Source organism: Hordeum vulgare, chromosome 5H (assembly GCF_904849725.1).
Source record: "Hordeum vulgare subsp. vulgare chromosome 5H, MorexV3_pseudomolecules_assembly, whole genome shotgun sequence".
Classification (NCBI taxonomy): Eukaryota; Viridiplantae; Streptophyta; class Magnoliopsida; order Poales; family Poaceae; genus Hordeum; species Hordeum vulgare.
The window spans coordinates 516,439,399-516,462,171 of record NC_058522.1 but is presented as its reverse complement, the minus strand read 5'-3'; positions in this window follow the sequence as shown (position 1 = coordinate 516,462,171).

Here is a 22,773-nt window from a genome sequence, read left to right as displayed (position 1 = left end):
TGATGTTCTACCGAGTGGGCCTAGAGATACCTCTCTGTCACACGGAGTGACAAATCTCGATCTCAATTCGTACCAACCCAACAGACACTTTAGGAGGTACCCGTAGTGCACCTTTATAGTCACTCAGTTGTGTTGTGACGTTTGATACACCCAAAGCACTCCTACGGTGTCCGGGAGTTGCACAATCTTACGGTCGAAGGAAAAGACACTTGACATTAGAAAAGCTTTAGCATACGAACAATACGATCTAGTGCTATGCTTAGGATTGGGTCTTGTCCATCACATCATTCTCCCAATGATGTGATCCCGTTATCAATGACATCTAATGCCCATGACCAGGAAACCATGATCATCTATTGACTAACGAGCTAGCCAACTAGAGGCTTGCTAGGGACACATTGTGATCTATTTATTCACACATGTATTAGTGTTTCCTGTTAATACAATTATAGCATGAACAATAGACGATTATCATGAACAAGGAAATATGATAATAACCATTTTATTATTGCCTCTAGGGCATATTTCCAATAGTCTCCCACTTGCACTAGAGTCAATAATCTAGTTACATTGTGATGTATCGAACACCCATAGCATTATGGTGTTAATCATGTTTTGCTCGTGGAAGAGATTTAGTCAACGGGTCTGCAATATTCAGATCCGTGTGTACTTTACAAATATCCATTACTCCACTCTAGACATGGTCCTGGATGGAGTTGTAGCGGCGTTTAATGTGCTTGGTCTTCCGATGAAACCTGGGCTCCTTGGCAAGTGCAATGGCCCCAGTGTTATCACAGAAGAGTGTCATTGCACCCGACGCGCTTGGAACCACTCCAAGGTCGGTGATGAGCTCCTTCATCCAAATTCCTTCATGCATGAGCCGCTTCTGAAGGAGCTATGTACTCCGCTTCACATGTAGATGCTGCCACGACTTCTTGCTTTCTGCTGCACCAGCTCACTGCCCCACCATTCAAAACATATACGTATCCGGTCTGTGACTTAGAGTCATCTGGATCTGTGTCGAAGCTAGCCTCGACGTAACCCTTTACGATGAGCTCTTCGTCACCTCCATAAACGAGTAACATTTCCTTAGTCCTTTTCAGGTACTTAAGGATATTCTTGACCGTTGTCCAGTGTTCCATACCGGGATCACTTTGGTACCTCCCTACCAAACACATAAATGGCAAGGTTTATATCAGGTCTGGTACACAGCATGGCATACATAAGAGAGCCTACGGCTGAAGCGTAGGGGACAGAACTCATCTTCTCTCTATCTGCTGCCGTGGTCGGCGACTGAGTCTTACTCAATCTCATACCTTGCAAAACTGGCAAGAACCCTTACTTTGAGTTTTCCATATTAAATTTCTTCAATATCTTGTCAAGGTATGTACTTTGCAAAAGACCTATGAGGCGTCTCGATCTATCTCTATAGATCTTGATGCCTAATATGTATGGAGCTTCTCCAAGGTCCTTCATTGAAAAACTCTTGTTCAAATAGGCTTTTATGCTCTCCAACATTTCTGTATTGTTCCCCATCAATAATATGTCATCCACATATAGTATGAGGAAAGCTACAGAGCTCCCACTCACTTTCTTGTACAGACAGGCTTCTCCGTAAACCTGTATGAACCCAAACGCTTTAATTACCTCATTAAAGCAAATGTTCCAACTCCGAGATGCTTGCACCAGCCCATAGATGGAGCACTGGAGCTTGCACACTTTGTTAGCACCCTTAGGGTCGACAAAACCTTCTGGTTGCATCATATACAACTCTTCCTTAAGGTTCCCGTTAAGGAACGCTGTTTTGACGTCCATTTACCAAATTTCATAATCATAAAAGGCGGCAATCGCTAACATGTTTCACACTGATTTCAGCTTCGCTACGGGAGAGAAAGTCTCTTCATAGTCAACTCCTTGAATTTGTCGAAAACCCTTTGCAACAAGTCGAGGTTTATAAACGGTTACATTACCGTTTGCATCAGTCTTCTTCTTCTTGAAGATCCATTTATTTTCTATGGCTCGCCGGTCATCGAGCAAGTCCACCAAAGTCCATACTTTGTTCTCATACATGGATCCTATCTCGGATTTCATAACTTCAAGCCATTTGTTGGAATCCGGGCCCGCCATCGCTTCTTCATAGTTCGAAGGTTTACCATTGTCTAACAACATGATTTCCATCACAGGGTTGCCGTACCACTCTGGTGCGGAGCGTGCCCTCGTGGACCTTCGCGGTTCAGTAGTAACTTGATCTGAAGCTTCATGATCATCATCATTAACTTCCTCTTCTGTTGGTGTAGGCGCCATAGGAACAACTTCCCGCGCTGCGCTACTATCCTGTTCGAGAGGGGGTGTAATTACCTCATCAAGTTCTACCTTCCTCCCACTTACTTCTTTCGAGAGAAACTCTTTCTCTAGAAAGGATTCGTTCTTGGCAACAAAGATTTTACCTTCGGATCTAAGATAGAAGGTATACCCAATAGTTTTCTTAGGGTATCCTATGAATACGCATTTCTCCGCTTTGGGTTCGAGCTTTTCTGGTTGAAGTTTCTTCACATAAGCATCGCAGCCCCAAACTTTAAGAAATGACAACTTAGGTTTCTTGCCAAACCATAGTTCATGCGGTGTCGTCTGAATGGATTTAGACGGTGCCCTATTTAAAGTGAATGCTGCAGTTTCAAATGCGTATCCCCAAAATGATAGCGGTAAGTCGGTAAGAGACATCATAGATCATACCATATCTAATAAAGTGCGATTACGACGTTCAGACACTCCGTTGCGTTGCGGTGTGCCACGCGGCGTCAGTTGTGAAACGATTCCACACTTCCTTAGGTGTGTGACAAACTCGTGACTCAAATACTCTCCTCCACGATCAGATCGTAGACACTTAATTTTTCTATCACGTTGATTCTCGACCTCACTCTGAAATTCCTTGAACTTTTCAAATGTCTCAGATTTGTGCTTCATCAAGTAGATATACCCATACCTACTCAAATCATCGGTGAGAGTGAGAACATAACAATAGCCACCGCGAGCTTCAACGTTCATTGGACCACACACATCAGTATGTATTATTTCCAATAAGTCGGTTGCTCTCTCCATTATTCCTGAGAATGGAGTCTTAGTCATCTTGCCCATGAGGCACGGTTCACATGTGTCAAATTATTCAAAGTCAAGAGACTCTAATAGTCCATCAGTATGGAGCTTCTTCATGCGCTTAACGCCGATATGACCAAGGCGGCAGTGCCACAAGTATGTGGGACTATCATTATCAACTTTACATCTTTTGGTACTCACACTATGAATATGCGTAACATCACGATCGCGATTCATCAAGAATAAACCATTCACCAGCGGAGCATGACCATAAAACACATCACTCATATAAATAGAACAACCATTATTCTCTGACTTAAATGAGTAGCCGTCTAGCATTAAGCAAGACCCTGATACAATGTTCATGCTTAAAGCTGGTACTAAATTACAATTATTAAGGTTTAAAACTAATCCCGATGGTAGATGTAGAGGTAACGTGCCGACGGCGATCATGTCGACCTTGGAGCCATTCCCGACGCGCATCGTCACCTCGTCCTTGGTCAGTCTCCGCTTATTCCGCAGTTCCTGCTTTGAGTTGCAAATGTGAGCAACAACACCGGTATCAAATACCCAGGAGCTACTACGAGCACTGGTAAGGTACACATCAATAATATGTATATCACATATACCTTTAACGTTGCCGGCTTTCTTGTCCGCTAAGTATTTGGGGCAGTTTCGCTTCAAGTGACCCTTTCCCTTGCAATAGAAGCACTCAGTCTCAGGGTTGGGTCCATTCTTTTTCTTCTTCCCGGCATCTGGCTTACCGGGCGCGGCAACGGCTTTGCCGTCTTTCTTGAAGTTCTTCTTACCCTTGCCCTTCTTGAAACTAGTGGTCTTGTTGACCATCAACACTTGATGCTCTTTCTTGATTTCTACTTCTGCAGACTTGAGCATCGAGTACAACTCGGGAATGGTCTTCTCCATCCCTTGCATGTTGTAGTTCAGCACAAAACCTTTGTAGCTTTGTGGGAGAGACTGGAGGATTCCTTCAATTATAGCATCATCCGGAAGTTCGACTCCAAGTGAAGTTAGACGACCGTGTAACCCAGACATTTTGAGTATGTGCTCACTGACAGAACTGTTCTCCTCCATCTTACAACTAAAGAACTTGTCGGAGACTTCATATCTCTCGATACGGGCATGAGCTTGAAAAACTAGCTTCAGCTCTTGGAACATCTCATATGCACCGTGTTGCTCAAAACGCCTTTGGAGCCCCGTTTCTAAACTGTATAACATGCCACACCTAACCAGAGAGTAGTCATCACTCCGTGTTTGCCAGACGTTCATAATGTCCTGGGCTGCTGCGGGAGCGGGAGGGTCACCTAGCGGCGCATCAAGGATATAAGCCTTTTTAGCTGCTTCAAGGATGAGCTTCAAGTTGCGAACCCAGTCCGCATAGTTGCTACCATCATCTTTCAGCTTGTTTTTCTCTAGGAATGCGTTGAAATTGAGGTTGACGTTGGCCATCTACAATATTTATAAAGACAACTTTTAGACTAAGTTCATGACAATTAAGTTCATTTAATCAAATTAAGTATGAACTCCCACTTAAATCGACATCCCTCTAGTCATCTAAGTGATACATGATCCATGTTGACTAACCCATGTCCGATCATCACGTGAGACGGACTAGTCACCATGGTGAGCAACTTCATGCTGATCGTATTCAACCATACGACTCATGTTCGACCTTTCGGTCTCTTGTATTCGAGGACATATCTGTACATGTTAAGCTCGTCGAGTCAACCTAGGTGTTTCACGTGTGTAAATCTGGCTTATACCCGTTGTACGCGAACGTTAGAATCTATCACACCCGATCATCACGTGGTGCTTCGAGACAACGATCCTTCGCAATGGTGCACACTTAGGGGAATACGTTCTCGAAATTTTAAGGGGGATCATCTTATTATGCTACCGTCGTTCTAAGCAATAAGATTAAAAACATGATAAACATCACAATGCAATCATATAGTGACATGATATTGCCATTATCATCTTTGCTCTTTCGATCTCCATCTTCAGGCATCGCATGATCATCATCATCACCGGCGTGACACCATGATCTCCATCATCATGATCTCCATCATCGTGTCTTCGTGAAGTCGTCACACCAACTACTACTATCACTACTAGTCTACTACTATGGCTAACCGTTAGCAATGAAGTAAAAGTAGTAAGCACATGGCGTTGCATCTCATACAATAAATTAAGACAACTCCTATGGCTCCTGCCGATTGTCATACTCATCGACATGCAAGTCGTGAAACCTATTACAATAACATGATCATCTCATACATCATACATGCAACATCACAACTTTGGCCATATCACATCACATGTCAAACCCTCCAAAAACAAGTTGGACGTCCTCTAATTGTTGTTGCAAGTTTTACGTGGCTGATTTGGGTTTCTAGCAAGAACGCTTTCTTACCTACGTGACAACCACAACAATGATATGCCAAAGCTATTTACCCTTCATAAGGACCATTTCATCAAATCCAATCCGACTAGAGTTGGAGAGACAGACACCCGCTAGCCACCTTTATGCACGGTGTGCATGTCTGTCGGTGGAACCAGTCTCACGTAAGCGTACGTGTAATGTCGGTCCGGGCCGCTTCATCACACAATACCGCCGGAAAAGAATAAGACTAGTAGCGGCAAGCAATTGACAAATCATCGCCCATAACCTTTTGTGTTCTACTCGTGCGTAGAATCTACGCATAGAAAACCTGGCTCGGATGCCACTTTTGGGTAACGTAGCATAAATTCAAAAAAATTCCTACGCAAATTCAGATCTTCCTATGGAGAGACCAGCAACGACAGAGGGGTGAGTGCATCTTCATACCTTTGAAGATTGCTAAGCGGAAGCGTTACTAGAACGCGGTTGATGGAGTCGTACTCGCGGCGATTCAGATCGCGGTGTGATTCCGATCTAGTGCTGAACTACGACACCTCCGCGTTCAACACACGTGCAGCCCGATGACGTCTCCCGCACCTTGATCCAGAAAGGAGGAGGGATAGGTTGGGGGAGAACTCCAGCAGCACGACGGCGTGGTGTCGATGGAGAGACGAGGTCTCCCGGCAGGGCTTCGCCAAGCACCGGCAGAGAGGAGGAGAAAGAAGGGCAGGGCTGCGCCGAGGGAGAGGGAAAAGTGTGTCTCCAAAAGCCCGAAAGTGCCCACTATATATAGGGGGAGGGAGGGGCTGCGCCCCCTTGAGGGTTTCCCTCTCCTGGGGGGGGCAGCCCTAGATGGGGGAGGTGCGGCGGCCAAGGGGGGGAGGAGGGGTGGCGCACCCCTCTGGTGGGCCTTAGGCCCACCTGCGCTAGGGTTTCCCCCCCTCTCCCTCTTCCTGCGCCATGGGCTCAGTGGGGGGGGGCGCACCAGCCCACCTAGGGGCTGGTTCCCTCCCCCACTTGGCCCATCTAGCCTCCCGGGGTCGTTTCCCCCTTTGGGTGGACCCCCGGGGCCACCTTCGATGGTCCTGGTGGTCCCGGTATGTTACCGGTGATGCCCGAAACACTTCCGGTGTCCGAAACCATCCGTCCTATATATCAATATTTACCTCCGGACCATTCCGGAGCTCCTCGTGACCTCCGGGATATCATCCGGGACTCCGAACAACTTTCGATATCCTCGTATAACAATTCCCTATAACCCTAGCGTCATCGAACCTTAAGTGTGTAGACCCTACGGGTTCGGGAGACATGTAGACATGACCGAGACATCTCTCTGGCCAATAACCATAAGCGGGGTCTGGATACCCATGGTGGCTCCCACTTGCTCCACGATGATCTCATCGGATGAACCACGATGTCAAGGATTCAATCAATCCCGTATACAATTCCCTTTGCCTGTCGGTATAGAATTTGCCCGAGATTCGATCGTCAGTATACCTATACCTTGTTCTATCTCGTTACCGGTAAGTCTCTTTACTCGTTCCGTAGCACGTCATCGTGTGACTAACTCCTTAGTCACATTGAGATCATGATGATGTTCTACCGAGTGGGCCCAGAGATACCTCTCCGTCACACGGAGTGACAAATCCCGATCTCGATTCGTACCAACCTAACATACACTTTCGGATGTACCCGTAGTGCACCTTTATTGTCACCCAGTTACGTTGTGACGTTTGATACACCCAAAGCACTCCTACGGTATCCGGGAGTTGCACAATCTCACGGTCGAAGGAAAAGAAACTTGACATTAGAAAAGCTTTAGCATACGAACAATACGATCTTGTGCTATGCTTAGGATTGGGTCTTTTCCATCACATCATTCTCCCAATGATGTGATCCCGTTATCAATGACATCTAATGCCCATGATCAGGAAACCATGATCATCTATTGACTAACGAGCTAGCCAACTAGAGGCTTGCTAGGGACACATTGTGATCTATTTATTCACACATGTATTACCGTTTCCTGTTAATACAATTATAGCATGAACAATAAACGATTATCATGAACAAGGAAATATGATAATAACCATTTTATTATTGCCTCTAGGGCATATTTCCAACAGAAATACCCTGGACGGATGGGATCAGGCTCGAGAGCATCTAGTTGATTACGAATCTGTTCACCCGTCATCTCAGGTGGTTTCGAGTGTTCGACAACTTCACCTTTCATGAAGTTCTTCTTGTCTTGTCTGAATGGATGGTCGGGCAACAAATGTTGTCTATGGAAATCAAAGCAAGAATACTTGCGACCATGTTGCAGCCAATGACACTGAAGGTTTGCCTTGCATCTAGGGCATGGGAACCTCCCATGCACAGACCACCCACTGAAAAGTGAAAACGCCGGTAGGTCATGCATTGAGTACAGGTACCAAACATGGATATTGAAGTTCTTCTTGCTAGCAGTGTCGTATGTTTGTATCCCATTCACCCAAGCTTCTTTCAACTCATCTATCAGAGGCTGGAGGTACACATTTATATTCTTTCCCGGATACTTGGTCCCTGGAATTATCAACGATAGGAATATGTGCTTGCGTTGCATTAGGACGCCTGGGGGGAGGTTGAGGGGAACAACAAACACAGGCCAACAACTATATGTCTTTGAGACAAAACCAAACGGATTGAACCCATCGAGTCCGATGGCCACTCGTGGATTCCTTGCCTCTTTTGCTTTCTCAGGATGTAATCGATCAAAATTCTTCCATGCTTGGGCACAAGACGGATGTATCAACATTGGTCTCCCATGATCATCCTTGTCGCGTCTTATCCCATATTTGTGCCATACCATCTGTAAGGCTGTATCTTCGTTCAAGTAAAGGCGTTGAAGTCTTGGCAGGATTGGAAGATACCGGAGAACATTTGCGGGGAATTTGGTATGCTTCTTCGTACCATCAGGGAGGACTCTCTCGGTATACCTATAGGAGCCGCACTTGACAAATTATTTGTTGTCTGCATACTCTTTCGTAAATAAGACACATCCGTTTGGGCAAGCGTGTATCTGCTCATACGGCTTCTTAAGTGCACGTAGGGTTTTCTTCGCTTCCTACCAACTTTTAGGCAGTTTGTGCCCTTCAGGGAGAGAGCGACCCCAAGAGGTCATCATTGAATCAAAGTTATCTCTGCTCATGTTGAACTGGGTCTTCATAGACATTGCTTGTCCGATGGCATCCAACTGGCATTGATCTATGTAGTCGTGAAGAGGTTGTTGTGACGAATTCAGCATTTCTAAAAACGCCCTCGCGGACTCCTCTGGTTCTTCCTCTGATCCCGCATCATGTGCATCGTTGAAGTCAGCTACCATGACATCGATCCCGGTACTGTCATCATCGGTGTGCTGACGAACGACCTCCTCTCTGCTACGTTCAGTCTCGCCGCAAAAGTTCCACCGTTTATACCCAGGCTTAAACCCATGCTTCTGCAGATGTAATGACATCGTCTTCTTTGTCTGTTCTTTATAGTTTTTGCACTCCAAGCAGGGACACCAAATTTTTCTCTTGCCACTAGCAAATGTTGCATCTATGAATTTATTGGTCTTGTCCACCCACTCAGCGGTCATGCCAACCTGACTAGGGTGGCCAGTGTACATCCACTCACGATCATCCATAGCGCTACTTGCACTAACAATACAGCTATTTTGTTCAGATTCATCAAGTTAGATATAATGTAATTAAATGAAGATACATAACTAATTACTTTTGTCATATTATTTACGCCATAGTTTTATTTTTTATCATACAAAAGGGAAACCAGCATTCATGGATTCAATCCTATCTCTAATAGGTAAAGATGGGTCATAATCCCACCCGAGTACGTGTAGATTGGGTTCGTTCCCCGTGCTCTACTCTGGTCCAAGGCAAAATTTCGGCAGCACCTCCCCGTTGTTCTCCTGTTACACGTCTCAACAACAAGCCGAGAGAATGTGTACCCGGAGAACAACGGGGTGGTGCTGACGAAATTTGCCTCGAATGGAAGTAGCGAGCACGGGAAACGAAACCCAATCTACACGTACTCAGGTTGTCCATGGATAACGTGGACAATTCGAAAGGATGACGATTATAAATATGCAAAGACATGCATATTTATAGGTGCCGCCCTTTCGAACGCGATACGCCTAGGTTACGAGACTTGACATGAAAGAAAACTCTAGATGCATCAGATGACGACGGAACAGAGCAAACAGGGAAGGGGGAGATGATAGTCGAGCTCACACCTAGATTGTAGAGGCGGAAGTCAAACGACGAGGGCAACGACAACGGGACCGACGGTGCTCCTCGAGATGAAGAGAAGATCTCTGCACATGAAAATCACTGGCACAACCAACATCAACACTAATTCATCACAAGGATTAATTGGCAACATGTATAGCACCGGCGGCGGCCGGGGAGGGCACCAAAATAGGTTTGACATATAGTTTGTGTTTATATTAAATCTATGATCAAACTTTAACTCCAGGATGTCTTATCTATACCACTATATAGTGTATCAGTTTTGAATGGATCCAGATCGTGAATCCTGATCGTTGGTATCCTCAATCTAACGGTTCAAAGCAATGAGATTCGCATGGACAGTACCAATCAGCTCCCTCCAATGTATTCTAGAACCATCACATTATAAAAAGGTGCATGCCGCTCAGGCAATGTTGCGGTTAGTAGAGGACATGCAGCATATAGTGTCATACATATAGTGTATGCAGTTTATGTTTTTTACAACTATGTCACCAATCAATAGGAATTGCACTCCTTTAATATATCTTTACCTAATATATTTAATATATACTTCTTCCAGGTAATCCACACTCAAGCCAATATATATTACCACTACATTGGACGAGGATGAGACGATTGGTCTGAATGCTTGAAACCAGATCAATCACCAGACAAGATAAGCTATCCATATAACTTTCATGTCTGATCTGCTTGGAATATATAAAGGAAGTGTCTGTACTTTCTGTCCTATTTATGAATCAAATATGTATCATTGCATTTTTAGCCCATGCATGTGAATGCTTAGGAAGACACAACATACATAGTTCAGTTTTGTTGTTGTTCAATGCTATTTACAGAAGCAGACCCACACATAAATTCAATTTATTTACTGACACTTCTCTACTGAGAATGCTTTCCATTAATTTGTCTCCTTGATAATTTATTTTCCCCTTGGCATCCATCCACCTGATGGACTCCGATAAATAAATCTTGGCTATCAATCTATATGATGTAATCCATGAAGGACATGGCATTAGTAGGACACAACAAACTATGTGAACGGTGAGCAAAACTAGGAGGGCACTGGTGGCCAAGTCTGAGCTTTGTTACCAATGGGAGGAGGGCGCTGGTGGCGACCGGAGACATGCAGGGAGGTCCGACCGGTGGTGTGGTGGAGAGAGGCCCGACGACAGCGTCTGGGAGGTGTGGTGGAGGGAGGCCTACCCTCCCGCCATGTCACGCAAAGGGACGACGGCGGCTGGGCACCGGCGGTGTCAGCCGGGGAGGGCACTGCCAGTGGTGGAGGAAGGCCCGACCGGAGGTGTGGTGGAGGGAGGCCCGACCGGAGGTGGCCTACCCTCCTGCCATGTCGCACAGACGGACGACGGCGGCCGGGGAGGGCACCAGCGGCGTCAGCCGGGGAGGGCACTGGAGGTGGTGGAGGGAGGCCCGACCGGAGGTGGCCAACCCTCCCGCCATGTCGCGCAGACGGACGACGGCGGCCGGGGAGGGCAGCGACGATGGCAGTTGTGAACCCTAAATATTTTCACCAGAGGGAGGGAACCACCAGTGGCGAGAGGGAGGGGCTGTTGCGCTCGTTGTTGTTCTTTTTTTATCTGGTGTGTTCATTTTCCACTGGCGGGAGGTAGACCACCTGTGTTTTTAGTCTTTGCCGTCTTCATAACGACGTACCTGACGGCTGATACGTCTCAAACGTATCTATAATTTTTGATGGTTTCACGCTGTTATCTTGTCATCTTTGGATGTTTTATGTACCTTTTATATATTTTTTGGGACTAACTTATTAATTCAGTGCCAAGTGCTAGTTCCTGTTTCTCCATGTTTTTGGCTCTTTTTAGATCTGATTTTGGAACGGAGTCCAAACGGAATAAAATCCCTGAAATGATTTTTCCCCGGACGGAAGAAGATCACGGGGACTGTGGGCCAAGCCAGGAGGTCTCCTGGGAGCCCACAAGCCCCCACTCCGCCACCAGGGGGAGGCGGTGGTGGCAGGGCTTGTGGCCTCCCTGGACGCCCCCTGACCTAGATCTTTGGCCTATATATTCCCTAAAATACAGCAAAAAATCAGGGGAGCCTCAAAAATACTTTTCCGCCGCCGCAAGCTTCCGTTTCCGCGAGTCTCATCTGGAGACCCTTCCGGGCACCCTGCCGGAGGGAACTTTGGAGTTGGAGGGCTTCTTCATCATCATCATCATCATCGCCCCTCCAATGACTCGTGAGTAGTTCACTTCGGACCTATGGGTCCGTAGTTAGTAGCTAGATGGCTTATTCTCTCTCTTGGATCTTCAATACAAAGTTCTCGATGATCTTCATGGAGATCTATCCGATGTAATCTTCTTTGGCGGTGTATTTGTCGAGATCCGATGAATTGTGGATTTGTGATCAGATTATCTATGATATATATTTGAGTCTTTGCTGATTTCTTATATGCATGATTTGATATCCTTGTAAGTCTCTCCGAGTCTTGGGTTTTATTTGGCCAACTAGATCTATGATTCTTGCAATGGGAGAAGTGCTTGGTTTTGGGTTTCTACCATGTGGTGACCTTTCCCAGTGACAGTAGGGGCAGCAAGGCACACATTAAGTAGTTGCTATCAAGGGTAAGAAGATGGGCTCTGTCGTTGATATGAGATTGTCCATCTACATCATGTCATCTTGCTTAAGGCGTTACTCTGTTCTTTTGGACTTAATACACTAGATGCATGCTGGATAGCGGTCAACGTGTGGAGTAATAGTAGTAGATGCAGAAAGTATCGGTCTACTTGTTTTGGACGTGATGCCTATAGATATAATCATTGCCATAGATATCGTCACGACTTTGCGCGGTTCTATCAATTGCTTGACAGTAATTTGTTCACCCACCGTCTACTTGCTTTCATGAGAGAAGGCACTAGTAAACACTACGGCCCCCGGGTCTATTCACATCCATCGTTTACACCTCCGCTTTTACTTTGCTTTGTTATTTTGTTGCTTTCAGTTCTCACTTGGCAAACAATCTATAAGGGATTGACAACCCCTTCATAGCGTTGGGAGCCGGTTCTTTGTGTTATTGCAGGATCTTGTGATACTCCTCCACTGGATTGATACCTTGGTTCTCAAACTGAGGGAAATACTTACCACCGTTGTGCTACATCATCCTTTCTGCTTCGAGGGAACACCAACGCAAGGCTCCATAGCCATAGCAGAAGGATTCCTGGTGTCGTCGACACGACTATTCCTGTCGCCGTTGCTGGGGAAGCACAGCTGACATCAGAAGTATTTCTGGTGCCGCTGTCGGGGAAGCACAACTGACATCAGAAGTATTTCTGGCGCCGTTGCCGGGGAGGAGAGATCAAGATCTATCCAAGTAGGTCTCACAAACTCATCTCTTGCATTTACTTTTGTTGCTAGTTGCCTCTCGTTTTCCTCTCCCCCACTTCACATTTGCCGCTTTCATTTGCCTTTCTCCGTTGCCTTTCTCCTTTTGCCGTTTTCTTTTGCCTTTGTCGATTTTCTTGCTTGCTTGTGTGCTTGTTTGTTTGTTGAAGTCATCATGGCTGAAAACACCAAACTTTGCGACTTCTCGAGCAGTAATTATAATGATTTTGTTAGTACTCCGATTGCTGCCGCCACTAGTGCGGAATCGTATGAAATCAACGCAACTTTTCGGAATCTTGTTATGAAAGAGAGATTCTCTGGCCTTCCTAGTGAAGATGCCGCATCCCATCTCAATACCTTCGTTGAGCTTTGTGACATGCAAAAGAAAAGAGATGTGGATAATGACGTGATTAAGTTGAAACGTTTTCCTTTCTCGTTGCGAGATCACGCAAAAACTTGGTTTTCTTATTTGCCTAAAAATAGTATCAATTCTTGGGATAAGTGCAAAAGATGCTTACATATCCAAGTATTTTCCGCCGGCTAAGATCATCTCCTTACGTAACGATATCATGAATTTCAAGCAACTTGATCATGAACACGTTGCACAATCTTGGGAGAGGATGAAGCTTATGATTAGAAATTGTCCCGCTCATGGCTTGAGTTTGTGGATGATTATACAAATCTTTTACGCTGGATTGAATTTTGCTTCTCGCAATATCTTGGACTCCGCCTCAGGTGGAACGTTCATGAAAATCACGTTAGGAGACGCTACAAAACTCCTAGACAATATCATGACCAACTACTCAGTGGCACACTGAAAGGTCACCTGCTAGCAAAAAGGTGCACGCTATAGAAGAGATTGACTCGCTTAGTGCTAAGATGGACGAGTTGATGAATTTGGTTGCTAGTAGAAACGCTACCATAGATCCTAACGACATGCCACTATCTTCTTTGATTGAGAGTAGCAATGCTAGTTTGGACGTGAATTTTGTTGGTAGGAACAATTTTGGCAACAACAATGCTTTTAGAGGAAACTATGTTCCTAGGCCTTTTCCTAGTAACTCCTCTAACAATTATGGCAATTCCTACAACAACACTTATGGAAATCACAACAAATTACCCTCTGATTTAGAGAGTAATATCAAAGAGTTCATTAACTCTCAAAAGATTTTCAATGCGTCCATAGAGGAAAAACTACTCAAAATAGACGATTTGGCTAAGAGCGTTGATAGGATGTCTTGTGATATTGATGCTTTAAAAGTTAGATGCGCTCCTCCCAAGGTCAACTTGGAAGAAACTTTGAAGGCTATGCGTATCTCCATGAACGAGAGCAAAGAAAGAATCGCCCAAATTCGCGCTAGGCATGAATGGTTTAAAAGGTTGCATTCTAGTGATGCAAATCACGAAGATCTTTAAGTGCTTGGTGTGTCTCCTCTTGAAACTTTGTTTTCGCATGTCAAACCTATTTATGGAGGGGCTGGATATGAATCCACTTTGGTTGAAAAACGCCCCAATGATTCAGAGTCCACCTATCTTGATGATAAAGGTGTGGAGAGTGGAGTAGAAGAAGTCAAAATTTTGCGTAGTAATGAAACTCCCACTTTGGATTTCAAGGAATTCAATTATGATAATTTCTCCTTGTTTGAATGCATTTCTTTGATGCAATCCATTGCAAACTCTCCACGTTATTATTGCCAAAGAAAAGCCTTTACCGCGCATATCGTAGATGCTATGATGAAATCTCTTGAAGAGAAGCTCGAACTAGAAGTCTCTATACCTAGAAAACTTCATGATGAGTGGGAACCTACTATCAAAATCAAGATCAAAAACTATGAGTGCAATGCTTTGTGTGATTTGGGTGCTAGTGTTTCCGCGATTCCAAAGTCTTTATGTGTTATTCTTGGTTTTCATGAGATTGAAGAGTGTTCTCTTAATTTGCATCTTGCGGATTCTACTGTCAAGAAACCCATGGGAAGGATCGATGATGTTCTTATTGTTGCAAATAAGAACTATGTACCCGTGGATTTCATTGTCCTTGACATAGATTGCAATCCTTCATGTCCCATTATTCTTGGTAGGCATTTCCTAAGGACTATTGGTGCTATCATCGATATGAAGGAAGGGAATATTAGATTTCAATTTCCTTTAAAGAAGGGCATGGAGCACTTTCCTAGAAAGAAAATAAGTTTTCCTTATGAATCTATGATGAGGGCTACCTATGGTTTGAGCACCAAAGATGACTATACGTGATTCCATCACCTTTTGCCTAGCTAAGCGCGTTAAACAAAAGCGCTTGTTGGGAGGCAACCCAAAGAATCTATCCTTTTTCTTTTTTGTGTGTTTTCCACACTTTCATAAGTTATGATTGTGTTTTTTGTGTTTCTTTTTGCATTTGTGCCAAGCAAAATCGTTATGATTAGTCTTGGGGATGATAGTTTGGTCATGCTGGAAAAGACAGAAACTTTCTGCTCACAAAAAGAATTTTCATTTTTTCTCTCTAAGAGCTTTTGAGTTGATTCTTTTTGCTGCTGATTGCTACGCAAATTCTTCAGATTGTCGTAAATTTTTCAGAATTTTTGAAGTACCATAGGTATACGAATTATACAGATTGCTACAGACTGGTCTGCTGTTAACAGATTATGTTTTTGTTGTGTTGGTTGCTTATTTTGATGAAACTATGGATAGTATCGGGGGTATTAGCCATGGAAGATTGAAAATACAGTAAGCCAACATCAGCACAAGTAGAATTTAAGTTTCCTACAGTACCTAAGGAAGTGGTGGTTTGCTTTCTCATACTAATGTTATCACGAGTTTCTGTTTAAGTTTCGTGTTGTGAAGTTTTCAAGTTTTGGGTGAAGTTCTTATGGACAAAAAGATAAAGAGTAGAAAGAGCTCAAGCTTGGGGATGCCCGAGGCACCCCAAGTGATTTAAGGATGTCGTAAAATCCCAAGCTTGGGGATGCCCCGGGAGGCATCCCCTCTCTCGTCTTCAATCCATCGGTAGCGTTACTTGGGGCTATATTTTTATTCACCAACCATTATGTGTTTTTGCTTGGAGCGTCTTGTATCTTAGGAGTCTTTTTTTCTTGTTGTGTCACAATCATCCTTGCTGCACACCTAGAGAGAGAGACACACACTCACCGTGATTTTGTCGAGCTTCACTTATATCTTTTGGTAGACAATTCAGCTCACATGTGCTTCACTTATATCTTTTGAGCTAGATACTTTTGCTCTATGTGCTTCACTTATATCTTTTAGAGTGCAGCGGTGCGTGGCTTGGTAGTTTATCTATGCTTTTAAAGTAGTCTCAAAAGGGGTAGTTATCCAAAGGGATACGAAAACTTCCACCTTCATGTGCATTGAATTGTTAGAGAAGTTTGATTCATCTCAATTAGTTTTGAGTTGTGGTTATGGTAATATTGAAGTCATGCTAGCAAGGTGTTGTGGATCTAGAAATACTTGTGTTGAAGTTAGTGATTCCCGTAGCATGCACGTATGGTGAACCGCTATGTGATGAAATCTGAGCATGGTTACTCTATTGATTGTCATCCTTTGCGTGGCGGTCGGGATCTCGCGATGGTTTATACCTACCAACCCTTCCCCTAGGAGTATGCGTTGAATGCTTTGTTTCGATTACTAATAAAACTTTTGCAACAAGTATATGAGTTCTTCATGACTAATGTTGAGTCCATGGTTTAGATGCACTTTCACCTGCCACCATCACTATCTTCTTAGTGCCGTGCAACTTTCGCCGGTGCACAAAACCCACCATTAGCCTCGCTCAAAACCGCCACCATACCTACCTACTATGGCTTTTTCTAAGTCATTCCAAGATATATTGCCATGCAACTACCACCATGACATGTGCCACCACGTCTACATTGCCATTGCATGATCGTAAGATAGCTAGCATGATGTTTCCATTAATGTGTATGCCATGCTAGATCATTGCCACGGTACACTACCGAAGGCATTCCATATAGAGTCATAGTTGCTCTAAGTTTTGAGTTGAAAGTGTGATGATCATCATTAATGGAGCATTGTCCCATGTGAGGAAATAAAAGGGGCCAAAGAAGCCCACCAAAATAAAAAAAAAGAGGCCAAAGAGCCCACCAAATAAATAAAAAAATGAGAGAAAAAGAGAGAAGGGACAATGCTACCACTTTTCCACACTTGTGCATATTAAGCACCATGATCTTCGTGATTGAGAGTCTCTCGTTTTGTCACCACCATATAGCTAGTGGGAAATTTTCATTATATAACTTGGCTTGTATATTCCGATGATAGGCTTCCTCAAAATTGCCTTAGGTCTTCGTGAGCAAGCAAGTTGGATGCACACCCACTAGTTTTATTTAAGAGCTTTCACATACTCTTAGCTCTAGTGCATCATTTGTTTGGCAATCCCTACTCATTCACATTGATATCTATTGATGAGCATCTCCACAGCTCATTGATATGCCTAGTTAATGTGACTATCTTCTCCTTTTTTGTCTTGCAACATCCACCATACTCCACACCATCTATAGTGCTATAACCATGGCTCACGCTCATGTATTGCGTGAGAGTTAAAAAGGTTCGAGAAAGTAAATGTGTGAAACAATTACTTGGCCAATACCGGGGTTGTGCATGATTTAAATTCGTTGTGCAATGATGATAGAGCATAGCCAGACTATATGCTTTTGTAGGGATAACTTTCTTTTGGCCTTGTTATTTTGAAAGTTCATGATTACCTTGCTAGTTTGCTTGAATTATTATTGTTTCCACGTCAATAGCAAACTATTGTTTTGAATCTAATGGATGTGAACATTCACGTCACATAAGAGGAGTTACAAAGGACATCTATGCTAGGTAGCATGAAAGCATCAAAAATTCATTCTTTATCACTTCCCTACTCGAGGACGAGTAGGAGTTAAGCTTGGGGATGCTTGATACATCTCAAACGTATCTATAATTTTTGATGGTTTCACGCTGTTATCTTGTCATCTTTGGATGTTTTATGTACATTTTATATCTTTTTTGGGACTGACTTATTAATTCAGTGCCAAGTGTCAGTTCCTGTTTTTCTGTGTTTTTGGCTCTTTTCAGATCTGATTTTGGAACGGTGTCCAAACGGAATAAAATCCCCGAAATGATTTTTTTCCCGGACGGAAGATGATCAAGGAACCTGTGGGCCAAGCCAGGAGGGCTCCTGGGAGCCTACAAGCCCCCACTGCGCCACCAGGGAGGGAGGCGGCGGTGGCAGGGCTTGTGGCCTCCCTGGCCGCCCCCTGACCTAGATCTTTGGCCTATATATTCCCTAAAATACAACAAAAAATCAGGGGAGCCTCGAAAATACTTTTCCGCCGCCGTAAGCTTCCGTTTCCGCGAGATCTCATTTGGAGACCCTTCCTGGCACCGTGCCGGAGGGGACTTTGGAGTTGGAGGGCTTCATCATCATCATCATCGCCCCTCCAATGACTCGTGAGTAGTTCACTTCAGACCTACGGGTCCGTAGTTAGTAGCTAGATGGCTTCTTCTCTCTCTTAGATCTTCAATACAAAATTCTCCATGGTCTTCATGGAGATCTATCCGATGTAATCTTCTTTGGCGCTGTGTTTGTAGATCTCCGATGAATTGTGGATTTGTGATCAGATTATCTATGATATATATTTGAGTCTTTGCTGATTTCTTATATGCATGATTGGATATCCTTGTAAGTCTCTCCGAGTCTTGGGTTTTGTTTGGCCAACTAGATCTATGATTCTTGCAATGGGAGAAGTGCTTGGTTTTGGGTTCTACCATGTGGTGACCTTTCCTAGTGACAGTAGGGGCAGCAAGGCACACATTAAGTAGTTGCCATCAAGGGTAAAAAGATGGGCTCTGTCGTTGATATGAGATTGTCCATCTATATCATGTCATCTTGCTTAAGGCATTACTCTGTTCTTTTGGACTTAATACACTAGATGCATGCTTGATAGTGGTCGACGTGTGGAGTAATAGTAGTAGATGCAGAAAGTATCGATCTACTTGTTTTGGACGTGATGCCTATAGATATAATCATTGCCATAGATATCGTCACGACTTTGAGAGGTTCTATCAATTGCTCGATAGTAATTTGTTCACCCACCGCCTACTTGCTTTCATGAGAGAAGCCACTAGTAAACACTACGGCCCCCGGGTCTATTCACATCCATCGTTTACACCTCCGCTTTTACTTTGCTTTGTTACTTTGTTGCTTTCAGTTCTCACTTGGCAAACAATCTATAAGAGATTGACAACCCCTTCATAGCGTTGGGAGCAGGTTCTTTGTGTTTGTGCAGGATCTTGTGATACTCCTCCACTGGATTGATACCTTGGTTCTCAAACTGAGGGAAATACTTACCACCGATGTGCTACATCACCCTTTCCGCTTCGAGGGAACACCAACGCAAGGCTCCATAGCCGTAGCAGAAGGATTCCTGGTGTCGTCGAAACGACTATTCCTGTCGCCTTGCCGGGGAAGCACAGCTGACATCAACGACAAAGACTATTTTTTGCCGTCTTCTCTTCCTAATCCAAGACGGAAAAACTGCCTGCCGTTTGGGTCAGTTAACAGGAACGTGGACATCTTTTTTTGCCGTTATCCGTAGCATAAGTAGACGGCAAAAATCCTGCCTTTGCCGTCATCTACCCAAATAGTTGACGGCAAAACTATTTTTTGTCGTGTGGTTTTTTTTATGTCTGCTTTTCGTGATTTTTGGCGATAGTAGCTCTTTGCCGTCTGCCCATGACGGCAAACTTCCCGTTTGCCGTCTGCCCCGACGATTTGCTGACGGCAAAGATTATACCTATCATCAAAATAACTGATTCCTATAGTGCATGTACATCATGTGCAACCCATCGGTGTCGGTATGGACGGAAGGGGTGTTACAACGTGATCTTGCTACCCCCCCTTCATCAAACAGACCCAATTTTTTTCCACGCTTCCTAATGAACTTCACAAGGCGGCACGTCAAATTTTTGAATTTTTTGACAATTCGTGCTTTTTCTGCGAATTTCCATTCAAAAATAAGCAAAAACAAATGCCGGATGTGACACAATGTGCGTTTGGTCTCCGATTTCGTCGAAATTTTGCGTGGCATCATTGGATGTGCATCAAGTGCCGGCAAAAGTTGGGTAAATTTCATACATGCATCCATGTACATCATGTGCAACCCATCTGTGTCGGTATGGACGGAAGGTGTGTTACAACGCAATCTTGATACTCCCCTTCATCAAAGAGACCTAATTTTTTTCCATGCTTCCTAATGAACTTCACAAGGCGGCACGTCAAAATTTTGAATTTTCTGACAATCCGTGCTTTTTCTGCGAATTTCCATTCAAAAACACATGCCGGACGTGACGCAACGTGCGTTTGGTCTACGATTTCGTCAGAATTTTGTGTGTCATCATTGCATGTGCATTCTCAAGTGCCGACAAAACTTGGGTAAATTTCATGCATGCATCCATGTACATAATGTGCAACCCATCGGTGTCGGTATGGACGGAAGGGGTGTTACAACGCGATATTGTACTCCCCTTTATCAAACGGAACCGATTTTTTCCATGCTTTCTAACGAATTTCAGAAGGCGTCACGTCAAATTTTTGAAATTTTAGACAATCCGTGGTTCTTATGCGAATTTCTATTCAAAAACAGGCAAAAATAGATGCCGGATGTGACGCAACGTGCGTTTGGTCTTCGATTTCGTCGAAATTTTGCGTGGCACCATTGCATGTGCATTCTCAAGTGCTGGTAAAAGTTGGGTAAATTTCATGCATGCATTCATGTATATCATGTGCAATCCATAGGCGTCGGTATGCCGCACGTGAGTGAGATTTGCGTGCGAGAGATTTGCGTCAGTGAGTGCATCATTTCGATAGATTTTCACGTGTTGTATAATGCTTCGACGAAATAAGTGAATCCAATAATTCTCTTAAAACAATTTGTGTGTTCTTTTTCAAAATCATGTACTTTGATTTTTTTTTCATTTTTATGAACTGTTCATATTTTTTTCATTTTTATAATCTGTTCATATTTTTTTTTCATTTTTATAAATTGTTTATATATATATTCCTTAACATATCTAAACAAATTTAAATATTTCAAACAAATAATAATAACAACACTTAATTTAGATAACATAATAAATTCGATAGATAACCATAGTTCATTCATGATTACATTCGAACATAACACGACTTGAATTAAACATTAATAAAACTGAAAGCGAAATTTAATTAAACAGTATTAAAAACAAAAACTAGTCTAATCGGACTCGTCGAGGTAGACGACGTCCGACCCTTCACCGCGCCGTCCCCGCTCACGCCGTCGTCGTCGTCGGAATTGTTGCCGAGGTTGTTCCTGTCGATATCGTCGTCGTCACCGCCGGGTTCGTCGCCAATGCCGCTGCCGCCACCTGGATCGCCGTCACGATTTCCGCCTCCTCCCTCGCCGCCACCGCTGTCGCGGCCGCGGCAGTCGTCGCCTGAGAAGCTTGCAGGGCGACGAGCAGCCCCGGCGAATCGTCGGGGTCGCCGTCCTCGCAGAGGACGAACTGCTCCGGCGGGAGTTCGAACTCCGACAGGGGGTGAGGAATTGGCGCCCGACGCCTCGGGCAGCATTGGATGCCGGGGTTGCCCGCCGCCGACGACGCGCGCCGTTGCTGGGCGATGACGTCGTTGTAGCTCTTGTCGTCCCATAAATTGTGCCGGTCGCGGACGTTGTAATGTCCGCCGTGATGGTTCCGAAGCTCCTCCAGCGTCGCGGCGGGCCCGAGCGTCGCTAAGCCGTCCTTGCTCACCTTCCACGGCTTCACGATCCGGCACCCCGGCGGGACGAGGAGCTCGTAGCGGTGGAGCTCCTCCGTCGTCGGAGTGTCGAGGCTCAGCGGCCAGTTGCTTTCCAGGGCACCACCAGTGCCGAAACTGTTGCCGTCGGCGGAGTAGCCCATCGTCGGGGCGAGATGGTTGAGAGGAGCAGCGGGGCGACGGGGGCAGAGGAGACGAGAAGAGAGCGACGAGTGTGGTCGACGTGTCGCGGGGCGCCTGCTATATATAGCCCACCGGGGGAAGGGGAGGCGACGGGGTGGTTGGGCGGCGTTACTCCTCCGGAGTAAATGCGTGGCCTCGGGGGTGCGGCGGACCGGCGGTCCATAGGCAGCGACGCGTCGGGAGACGGCGAAACGACGGGGCATAGGCGGCGGCATCAGGCATTGGTGTGACGCATTCAGTGTTAATGGCGACGCATTGGGAGGCAGCGAACTGACGACGCAGCGCGCGATTAATGGCGGCGGCCTCGGGAACCGACGGGTCAATACGGAACCGGCGCGACCGCGGTCAGACCGACGTGGAGACACCACGTCACGCCGATGGACGCGGATACGACGCGTATCCCTCTGGTACTTGTACGTCGCCCGTCCGTCCACTGGCGCCCGCGGGGCTCACGCGTACCACCCGGTACCTGTACGTCGCACGTCCATCCGCTGGCGCCCGCGGGACTAATGTGTGTACGTCGGAACGGGGGGAAGACCATTCTGCCCTTTTTCATAAAAAGGTATCGTTTAATCTGAGCCGTCGTTGTGTCTAGAAGGTTGTACTGAACAAGAAGTGTCTATAAAATTTGGCAAAAGACTGTTTATGGA